This window comes from Grammomys surdaster, unplaced genomic scaffold (assembly GCF_004785775.1).
Source record: "Grammomys surdaster isolate TR1022 unplaced genomic scaffold, NIH_TR_1.0 146, whole genome shotgun sequence".
Classification (NCBI taxonomy): Eukaryota; Metazoa; Chordata; class Mammalia; order Rodentia; family Muridae; genus Grammomys; species Grammomys surdaster.
Genome location: NW_021604604.1, coordinates 8409996 through 8421168, shown reverse-complemented (window position 1 = coordinate 8421168; position 11173 = coordinate 8409996). Strand labels below are relative to the sequence as shown.

General features: G+C 39.9%; 1 long non-coding RNA gene across 1 annotated transcript; it reads right to left on the bottom strand.

Moving 5' to 3' along the window:
* Positions 1-2270: 2270 nt before the first annotated feature.
* Positions 2271-7541, bottom strand: LOC114619021. Its single transcript, XR_003711054.1, has 2 exons — positions 7237-7541; positions 2271-4216 (listed from the first exon to the last, which is right to left on the bottom strand). It is a non-coding gene; the product is annotated as an uncharacterized LOC114619021 (long non-coding RNA).
* Between the last annotated feature and the right edge of the window lie 3632 nt (positions 7542-11173).

The following is an 11173-nucleotide window of genomic DNA, read 5'->3' as shown; positions in this document are numbered from 1 at the left end:
GAGGGGAGAGGAAGGAGGGGAGAGGGAGGAGGAGAAAGAGGGGAGAGGAAGGAGGAAGAGGGGAGAGGGAGGAGGAGGAGAGGAAAGAAAGGAGGAGGAGGTGAGAGGAAGGAGGGGAGAGGGAGGAGGAGAAAGAGGGGAGAGGGAGGAGGAAGAGGGGAGAGGAAGGAGGAGGAGGGGGAGAGGAAGGAGGAGGAGGGGGAGAGGAAGGAGGAAGAGGAGGGGAGAGGGAGGAGGAGGTCGCTGTATTTTGAGGAAGAATTTCACACTAGCAGTTACAAATGACTCTGGTTAGGAAGGAATGTGAGGAATCCGCGGGGCACAGCTCTCTCCACCCCTTTCATTAGAGAACTGAATGCTAGAACGGGGTGGGGAAAGGATAAAACAAAAAACATTGCCTATGTGTCCTTGCAAAGTGGAGAGTTTTGAAAATGCAAACAGGTAATATTCTATCAGCCTAATCAATGTTTTAAAAAAATTTCTCCTAAAGGAAAGGGGCTGATAAACACACACCGGAAATGCCCAGAGTGTGGGAAGCTCCGTCTGAATGACTGTCTCTCTTCTGCCCAGTCTTTCTCCCCTTACTTAATGATAGAGCACTCAGGCCACTACGCATAGTTTAGAATACAGGAACACATATACAAAAACAAAAATAGATGTGAGAAGCCCAGAACCGACACTTTGATGTTGCTTCTTAATTCTCACTAATTATCTTTTATCCAAATCAGAATCTTGAGCATAATCACACACACACACACACACACACACACACACACACGTCAATCTCTTCACATTTTATCGTTTTTGGCTCTGCACTTCATTAGACACACTGACTTTTAAATGTCCTCTTTCCTGTCTGTTGTGAAGGCAGGAAACACACACAAGTATATAAATCAAAGGATATCTAACCCCCGACTGTGCCTGTCCTCTCACTTATGATTTCACACTCTCTGGGCATGTTTTTCATCTTCTTTCTATGGCTTATAAAAAACAAAACTGTATTTTCCTGTCTTCTTTGTATTAAATATTTAGAAAATTATAAAAAGTACAAAAGTACAGTATAAATGAGCATTCCTGCCTACTAACGTTCAAAGCTTTCTGATGGTTTCATCAGAGACTCTAAACTTGGGGTGACTGTGTCAAAAATATATAATTATTTACTAAACGTGTGATCAAAACTGATTTCCAGAAAGGGAAGAACCCTAAATCCTACCAGCAATGCCCTGGACCTGCTGTGAGTAATCTGTTAAACTCCACCTCCACAGTCACTTGGCAAAAGCCAGGTACGCTCCTCCCCACAGTTACCTGACAACAGGCAGGTAACCCTGCCCACTATAAAAGGGGCTGCTTGGTCCCTCCTCTCTCTCTTGCCCTCTCGACCCAGGGCCTGCAGGTTGCTGTCTCCCCTCCCCTCTTCCTTTCCCCCTCTCTCCACATGGTCATGGACGGCCTCTATCCTCTCTACTTTTCCACTCTCTTAATAAACCTCCCCTCATGGAACCGTCTAGTCTGCTGTCATCTGTCCCAAGCTGCACGTGGAAATCCTTTTACCTGCTGCCTTCTGCATAACTCACACTAAACAAATGCTTTATTTTACAGGCTAACGGGTGAAAAGTCTTGTTTTCCTTGCCTTGTTTTGTATTGATATCAAGGATGCTTATTCTTTTACTGGCCATTTGAAATTCTCTTAAAAGTCAATTACTTGTGATAGTCATAATTTCTTTGCAGAAATAATATATACTTCTTATTCAATTATCGCATTTTATTTTCGTTTCCTCACACTGTCCTTTTATTATATTATAAACCATCCCCATTCATTTTTCCACTTAGGTTTGTTATGTTTTATGAAGCACAAAATATTTCATTTTCTGAGTCAAGTATATATATGTACTTTTTCTTCACAGTCTACTTCTTTGCTGACTCATCACGGGAGGTCCTTTAGAAGATGAGCAAAGTTCACGTCTATGCTCTCCTTCTTCTTGTTTAACAAACTGATTTTCATATGCAAAATAAAGTAATGAAATGAAACAAATTTTTTAATGAATATCTATTTCTCTCTTCTATGTTGGCTTATGGTAGGTTTTTTTTTTTGAGAACCTTATATTCTTAATAATATAGCCTACATGGGACCTCTTCTTGTTTCCTGATCTGTCAGGAATATTTGTATCTATATTTCCCTTTGAGCTCCACTCCTGTGTCTCCTGTTTTGGTTTGAAACCCATCTCAAGCCCCTCAGTTCTCCCTGAAAGAATAAATGGAACATTTCCCACTTGAAACAATACAAATTTCAGACTCACTTTATTTAATGAAACAAATGTGGATATCCCCCATTTCATGAGAAAATTGAAACAGTCCATTAAAGCTGAATTAATATACAAATAAACACAGATAATCTTAGTAATCATAAAATCTGCTGAGCTGCAGACTTACTCCCGACTCCTGGTGATATCATTATGTCAACATTCATGAACCCTCTTCAACCCACACATCAAATAACAAAGATCCCAAGGATGGCATCTAAAAATGGTAATGTCTGTGTTTTATAAAACTGAGGAGGGGGAGAGGGGACATGGACGGAGGGGACAGGGAGGAGGAAAGAAAACTGCAGTTGGGATGTATAAGTAAATAAAAATATTAAAATAAAAATCTGCCTTCTCAACTTACCTACTTTTATTTTCACAATAATTCTGTGCATATCTTTCACTAGCGTTATTTTGATAGAGAAATGAAAATTTGAAGTTCATAAAATTAGGTTAAAAAATTTTAAGTAACACATGACCAAATCAAAACCAAAAGTCATATAGATGACAGAGAAATTAGAATAAGCACATAATTTTTGTGTCAAGTTCTAACTACTCTCTCAGCAACAGTGTCTAATCAACCATCCTCCATCTTTGTGGCTTTCATGTCTTGGTATTCACAGTACTTCACAGTGTCTCACACACACTGAATCCCTTGTCACATTCCAATGGGATAAGTCATGCAGAATGACAATACATATGGTCTTCAGATGTAGAAACTGGGATCTCAGGAGACAGATGCAGTTGGCTAAGTCAGCCTAATATAAGAATAGCATGTGATTTTATAAAGCTGTGTTAAATTTCTGTCCTATTATGGAAAGGAATGTGTTCTCTTAATAGAACAATTATTCTAGAATTTCAGAACCATGTCATAGTGTATGTTATAATAACCTGCTCATCCTGATTACCCCTCTTGGAGATTGGTGCAAGCAATTAGTTTACAAATGAAAGCCCAGCCTTTTATTACATGTTTTCTATTAAGTCAAATATTAATGCTTTATAAAATATATGTTACATTTTTTAGATAGGGCTTTGAAGCTGAGGGAATAGCATTGACAGTGTTTGTCTTGCAAGCCTGAAGACCTGACTTTAGAGACCTAGAATCAGGTATAGCTGTGTTCATCTATAGTCCCACTGCTGGAGGTGAGAAGCCTAAGACAGGGAGATTCCCGGTACTTAGTGATCAGCCTCTCTAGCTGAATCAACAGGTTTCAGAATCAATGAAAGAATCTGTCCTAAAGAACCTAAGGTGGAGCATGAAAGAAGAAGATAACTGATAGACGTCTCTGGCCCTCATACATATATGCACACATGCACACATACCCAAACACTGACCAACAATTCATGAAACACACACACACAGAGGCACACAGACATACATGCACTTGAGCCATTAGGAGAGGACTGTCTAATATAGCCCAGGCTGACGTTTAATTCACTATATCGTGAAGACTATCTTTGAATTGCTGATTCTCTTGCCTTTATCTCCCAAGTGCTGGGATTACAGACAAGCACTGTGACACCTACCTAAAGTCTGCCTCTTAAAAAATCATTTCCTCTTTTCTCAATAAGCAAAGACTGACCAATTCCCCTCAATCCCCAACCACTATGTGATTCATACTCTATATGCCCATAAGCACAGCCAATTCACTAGAATCAAAGTTCTGGAAATCACTCTTATTCTTCTTAAAACACAGATTACTGCTCCACCCAGGTTTGTCTCAGGTAGGGACCATTCCTAACAAATCCCCATGCGGTGCTGATGCTGCCTGTCAGGGTACCACTCTTTGAGAACCACTGTACTAGCATCCTCCACCCCAAGTGTGCTTCCATAGCTCCTTCCAGAAAGTGCTTTGGATGGCAAGACTCAGGAACGTATCAACCACATGACTTGGCTTCCCACTGGAAGCTTCTATCTGGAAGAAAAAGAGAAATATTTATCATGACTCATTGCCTCTTTCAAAACTTTCCAGCCAGCAAATTAGAAACAGAAAAAGAGTTACAGGGGAAGAAGCCCAACGATGCTGAGAGGACACTGTCAAGATCTCAGGATCTTATAGCGTGGGTCGTCAAACCAGTTCTACTGGGTTTCAGCAGACCAAGCCACACTGGAGGCTGGTACCTTCATGTTCCTAGCAAAGCCAGAGCCCAAGCCTGAGGATTCCTGTAGGGGAGCAGGGGGAGGGGTGGAGCTCAGAAGCCAGCTCACATTCTTAGTTTTGGCTTCTTGTGGCAGTCAACGGTAAGATTCTTTTCCCCTTGTAATTATCCAGATATATTATTGGAGATCCATTTTTTTATTATTGGTTACTTTATTCATTTACATTTCAAATGCTGTCCCCCTTCCCGGTTTCCCCTCCATAAACCTCCATCTATCCCCTCTTCCACTGCCTCTATGAGGGTGCTCCCCCACCCACCCATTCTTTTAAGCGATACCCTTCCTAGAACTTCTTTCTTTTTCCCCCAAAGTATCCATTGTCAATAAGCAACATCTGTGAAATCAAGTAGGTAAATTCTGAAGAGACTGGCAAAGTAATTTCCTTAGTTTCTTTATGTAATTATCACCTCTCGAAACCTCCCAGAAGAGTTTTTTAATTCCATTTTTTTATCTCTATGGAGGAAAATGAGGCATTTTATGCTATGCTATAAAACAATTCTGCATTCATATCACAAGTGTGACTATAATTTTAAATAGCGTATAACATTCAGTGAAAAAAATTGATGAGAAGCATTTATCTCATTTTATTTCTTGTTTGAAAATAAGCTTCTGGCAACAGCATTAACGCAATCACACACGGCGGGAGCCACTGACCTTTTATTCTGATCACCACGAGCCCATTGGACTATAATGCATGGGTCAGCCAATGAATAACATGCTGTCCAAAGGTAGTTTTTTCTGCCTTAGTCCAAAGAGTAGAAAACAGAAGCATAATGGTACAGTCACTGAACACTCTGATTTTTAAATAAGTCACTCTGTATGAGGATGAGTCACAAGTACTTCCTTAGTGATAAAGTTGTCTGAGTAACAGGGATGCTTCACTGAGTGAAGAATGGGACACTATGTTGGTTTCAAACCCACAGTCATTTCCTTTACTTAATTGCTAACTGCACTTCCCTGGCTACAGTGTGGGGCTTGTGTTTGAGCTGGTAACCCAGCAACAAAGACTCACACTGCAGTTTGCGAAGGAGAACAAAACAGTAAAGTTCACATTTCCATGGATTTTGGGGAGTAAAAGTCAATGTTGTTTCCCCAGGGCCTTCTGACTTTATGAAGAAATTCACTTGGATCTCAGGGCAGCCATATCATTATGCAAGTCTTAGAGAAGTAGAAGACCCAGCCTCTCAGCTTCTTGTGTCCTGAGCACGAAGCAGGGAGCCTGGACCATGTAAGTCCTCAAAATGTATCAGCAGGGATGGTTCCTGGTTCTCTCAGAGCAACTCTGTCTGTTAAGGATCATGCCATTATTGCTTTAGAATTTCAAAGGCATTTTAATATATGAATTTTAATATATGAACATGTGCTTTTCCTTTTGTTTACACCTTGGTACTGCTGTAGGTGCCGCTGCTCGGTCTTGCATCCCCTCCCCAGGCACAATACTCTAAGATGTACTCTAATACACCCTAATTTTTAGATGAAGCAAATGTTGATAAGCATTTTTTCCTTAGAAAAAAATACGATACGAAAAAGCAAAAAGATGAACGAGAACAATTGAAAACTGGATAGCCAAAAAATTGAAAACTTGATTATCAGTAACACTTCGGCTTGGCCTTGGAACACTCCAGATTGCCCTTGGACTTGTTGAGCTTCCTCTCACTTCCTGCAACTCTTGCATTATTCGTAGATTGCACAATGTGTATCCTGTGAAGGACTCAAATGCTAAAACTCTTCCCTTCTATTGAAGCTAACAGAAAGGGTATAAGCCACAGAGTTCTTACTTGTAGAAGTTCTTACTTGTTCTTACAAGTTCTTACTTGTTCTTACTTGTAGAAGTAATACACTCTCAAACTCTGCTCTCTTTATTCCTATTTCCACTAGCAAAGAGGGGATAGCATTTTTATTCACTGAATTATATAGAAGGGTCAAGTGACATCACTATCAACTCATGCTGATAGGTCGAGTCAAAAGTAGAGAATAAACTTTACACAGAAAACCCCTAACATGTCCACAATCCGGTGATGATTCAGTAAGGGCACAGTGTTCTTTGAATTAAAATTAGTCCCGTTGCTTTCCCAGAACAGGGGGAAATGCAAAGACAGACACTGTACTAAGAATGTCAAAGAGACTCCAGTATCACCCCCTCCCTGCCGATGATGAGCATTCATCCTACCATAAATGTGATGTGTAGGCTCTTGGGGTAGGAAACTCATCAACAGTCTCACCAAGCTACAGAATGTGCATACTACTCTACTGCACCACCAAGCAAGATGTGAGTACTGGTGTGGTAGTGGCTCTACTATTTGGTAGACAACTAACAATGTTGTAACTGGATAGGAACCCTGCCAGACACAAAGGAATCCACACCTGGTATTATAAACCTGGCCAAACATCTGTATCTGGAGATTTTATAGGCTGAAGGGAGTGGTACTACCGTTGTTATCTATAAAAAAAATATATATTGTCAAACGGTCTTCTATATATTTATGCTTATAGCCATAGTCTAGTGTCTCTCTGAATCTGGGACAGAAAAGCTCCACTTAGTAAAAAATGACAGTGACTGCAGAAACTATAGACAAAGTGCTGAAATTAAGCAACTGTTTAATGCACAGCCCTAAAAGGGACATTTACATCATCTGTATCCCCTAGAGCCCAGGGGACATGACAGAACAGGAGATAGAAAGAATTAACAGCCAGGAGATGGAAGAGAACTCCATCAAATGCTGTCACTCAGATATGATATGGGTATTGTGACCATGAACACCAGGCAGCTACGATTACCTAAATAAGATTGAGTCCTTCATCATTCCATCATGAATAGAGAAGGTGCCAGGGAAGCTCCATCTCTTTCAAAGAAACCACTGATCGTTGTCACTGAAGGAGATGATATGATTTTCTTTCATGTTGTAGCCACTGGGAATCACAAAAGGTTCAGATAGAAAGGAAGGCATTTTAATAGAGGGTAATGAGGGTCATATAATCACAGTACAGTGTTTATATGTATGAGACTTTCAAAACTAAAGGAAAGTAACAAGAATGTTTTCAGTTCTGTAAAAAAAAACCTATACTTCAAAAAAAATTTTTTTATTATTACCTGATCTCTCACATAAATATTTCCATGAAAAATAATAGTAACTTCCCACTACTTGGGAACTATATGACCTCAGTAAATTAGCAATTTCCCAGAATGCCAATGTAATTGGCAAATTTTCTATTATTAGCATGACCTTTCCCCAAGTCTTTAAAAAGTGATAAAAACAACATTATGAGCCACTGGACACATATGTATTAGTTTTGTTGCAATAATCCGTATAAATAACTACACGGCAACAATTTCTTTTAGGACTCTGTTAAATGGCATCTCAGTTTTTTAACTAGACTGCCAGGGATTTTTGTTCCCCATCTTCTTTCTCTTCTACTCCCCTCTCCCCCCAACCCCCATTCCTAGAGTAAGTGAACTGGGAGAAATCCAAAGAATCCAGCTTCACTTCTCCATATAACATTTGCTGGAATTGTTTTGATGTCTACACAAGGATTCCCTTCTGCACATTAACTAATGGTTTTGTTCTTTCTACCCACTCTCTACTTTCTTCCTCAATTTCAGATTGCAACAAGGCTATTAAGAAATTAGATTTTATGTATAATTCTATCGAAAACTCCTTTTCCTTCCCAAAGTTGAAAGACAGCTCTACAAGAATGTCTTGGAGTGCATTTTCCCCCTAATCTTTTAAGAATACTGTAGAGATACTGAAGACATCCAAGGTTTTATTGTATCCATAGAAACCAAACACACTGAAAGCAGATAGCAGGAAGTAATAGACAGCCAGCATGAGCTCTCATCCCTGTGAGTAGTGTAGAGCGTGAAGACAGTTCTGCTTCATCTCTGTGAGATGTTACTCTATACTGAGGAGAGTAGTAACTATCCAGCTTGATGGGAGACCTTAATAAACAATGGGTTTGCTGCAAATTAATTTCCCACCTATATTGTTCTGCCTAGAATATGCTAATTTTTAAATTGCTCTGTCTGGAAAGCCCTGAGGTGTGTTAGCTTCTGTCTTTCCTTTAACTTCAGCCTCTAAGAATCACCTTCACTTCAGTTTCCTTTGATCTCCTACACACAGCTCTCAAGTCAGTCTCCCCAGCTCATCCTGGACAACAAGTAACAACAAGTATGCCTTTCTCCTCAGAAACCACAGTGAATTCCCACTGCCCACTGCGTCAATTACCAACTCCTCTCCCTGGCATTTGGTCTTCCAACGCATGGTCCCATGTTGGCTTCCAGTTCCCTTCCCCCATCCCTGTTTCACAATCCAGCAACTCTGAGATTCTTGATATTCCTTAAAAGCCTCCAGGACTCTCCCATCCGAGCAATCTTTGTTTACACTGATTGTCTAGCATAGGAAATCCTTTCTCCACCATAGCCTACTGTAGAAACCACACAATTCTTCAAATGTCTCTTACTATGCACATTTTCTGATCTCTATCTTATTGATATAATTTCTCCATCTAAACCCTCCCGCATTGTATGCATATCCCATGATGCCCAGGCTGGCCTTGAACTCACTATGTAACCTAATGCCTCCATTTTCCATATACTGGGACTACGATCATAGCCACCAGATCTGATTTCTCACCTGCTTCTTAGCATCTCTGTACATGTAGGAAATGTGTCTGACTTTCTTCACTCTACTAAGAAGTGTGGAATACAGTGGGAAAATGAATATAAATTATTTTTTAATCTATGGGCATCATTGTCTTTATTAGAACTTAAAATTTTGTTGAGTACTGTCTCTGTTTATCATATGTACATTCACACTGACTCAATATAATGTTGCAAGAAGACATGGCCACACCTGCCATCTCCAGTTTGTGGCAGCGTGCACAGCACTGGCTAAATACTCAATAAATATATTCTGAATAAATTAATAAACGATATTGATCATGACTTGCCATAAAGTTTAAATTCTATCACATCAAATGTGACAAGCATGGTGTAGGAATGTGATAAATGACATTGAATGTTAGCCTTATTCCCTCCCCTTTCATTCACAGACTCAGCAAATATTTTTCTCTCGACACTGGAAAGAAAATAGTGAAAAAAGGAGTGAAGAAACTTTCATCTCTTGGAGCCCATGTTCTGGCAAAGGGATGGATAATGTTTTCTAGATCAGCTTAGAGTTTTGAAAGCAAAACCTTTAAGAAAAGGGGGTTATGACCTGAGACAGATGCTTTGGTGGAAATACTGAACATCTGGAAAAAGGGGAAATCCAGCTGTGGTACCACAGGAAGGAGGCACAAAGGAACTTATGCACTTGAACTTGATTGACAGCTATGTAACAGATGTGTGGCTGTGGGTATCAGTGGGACTTTGTCCCTACTGGACCTAAAAGCTGCCAAGTAAGGGAGTAGTGATGCCAAAGTATCCAGTCCTATTTCCTCAGGGTAGTACCCCAACAAGTGAAGCTGAGGAAGATGCTGTAGATGGTGGGTTTTAGGGCATGAGATGAGGTATGTCTAACTTTGCTTAGGATACTACTTAAAAAAACAGGGCAGAGTTTAGGTGAAAATGTTTAACTCCTAAGTAAAGGTATCCATATAGAGTAAAGGTGAAAACACATCCCCATCACTGTTGACTATATTCAGTGATGTAAAGTACCTGTTCCATGACTGGACCAAATTCCACAGGAATATGGAACCTACTAGCAAGATACCGAATAATGACCCTGCCTGTTTAGTTTCTAAGACATAGTAAATGTCTAAATGCTGTCCATGAATTGGATGATTATATGCTAACCAACACCATGAAAACAAACAAAGGAGACACCATCTTCCTGAAATAGATGGTCAAGAGCAGCTTGATGAATGCCATGGCATTGAATTCAATGTACATGGAATAGCTTTGATCCCGTGAGAACAAAGCTAAAGCACTTGTACCATTGTCTGCATTATAATGACTTAGGGTTTGCCTTGATTTTAGCCTCTTTGATTTTAATTTTGATACATAAAACTTAGGTGTGTTTATAGGATGCTACATGATATTTATGCCTTTATGGGTGTTTCATTTGTTTGTTTAGACGGAAAACAGGGTTCCGAGGATCCTTGGCTGTCCTTGAAATAGCTATGTAGAAAAAAAATGGTCTCAAACTTCTGATCTTCCTGGCTCTAGCTTCTAAGTAGTAGGATTACAGGTTTGCATTGCTTTGCCTATTTTCCCCACCATCTCATTTCTAGTATTCATGCAGAAGGATCTGCTATCTGCAGTCCTCTTGACATGACTTCCTGTAGGCAGCTCTCCCAAAACTCGATAGGCCACTAAGCTCCCATCCTCACGGCTGACTGACCCGTCAGCTCAAGTCACCATGTTAAACTGACATGGCCATAGCTTGCAAATTCCAAAATCACTCTGTTAAGTACTCCGATAGTGTTTGTGCCTGACCTACAAAACATATGACCATTCACTTATTTATATACACACTTGCATCACACATAAGTTCAGATTTAAAAATACTTCTGAGATAGGTTTTCATCGCAATCAAAAATAAATATGAAAACTAAGAAAGCTATGCTCATAGACAATTTTCTTCCAAAAATAAGCACACAGTCAATGATGGTAAGAATACACACTCCAATATACTGATTTCTCTTTTTGGTGAATATCATCTAGTGGATAAAGTGTTCTCCTCTCTCTCTCTCTCTCTCTCTCTCTCTCTCTCTCTCT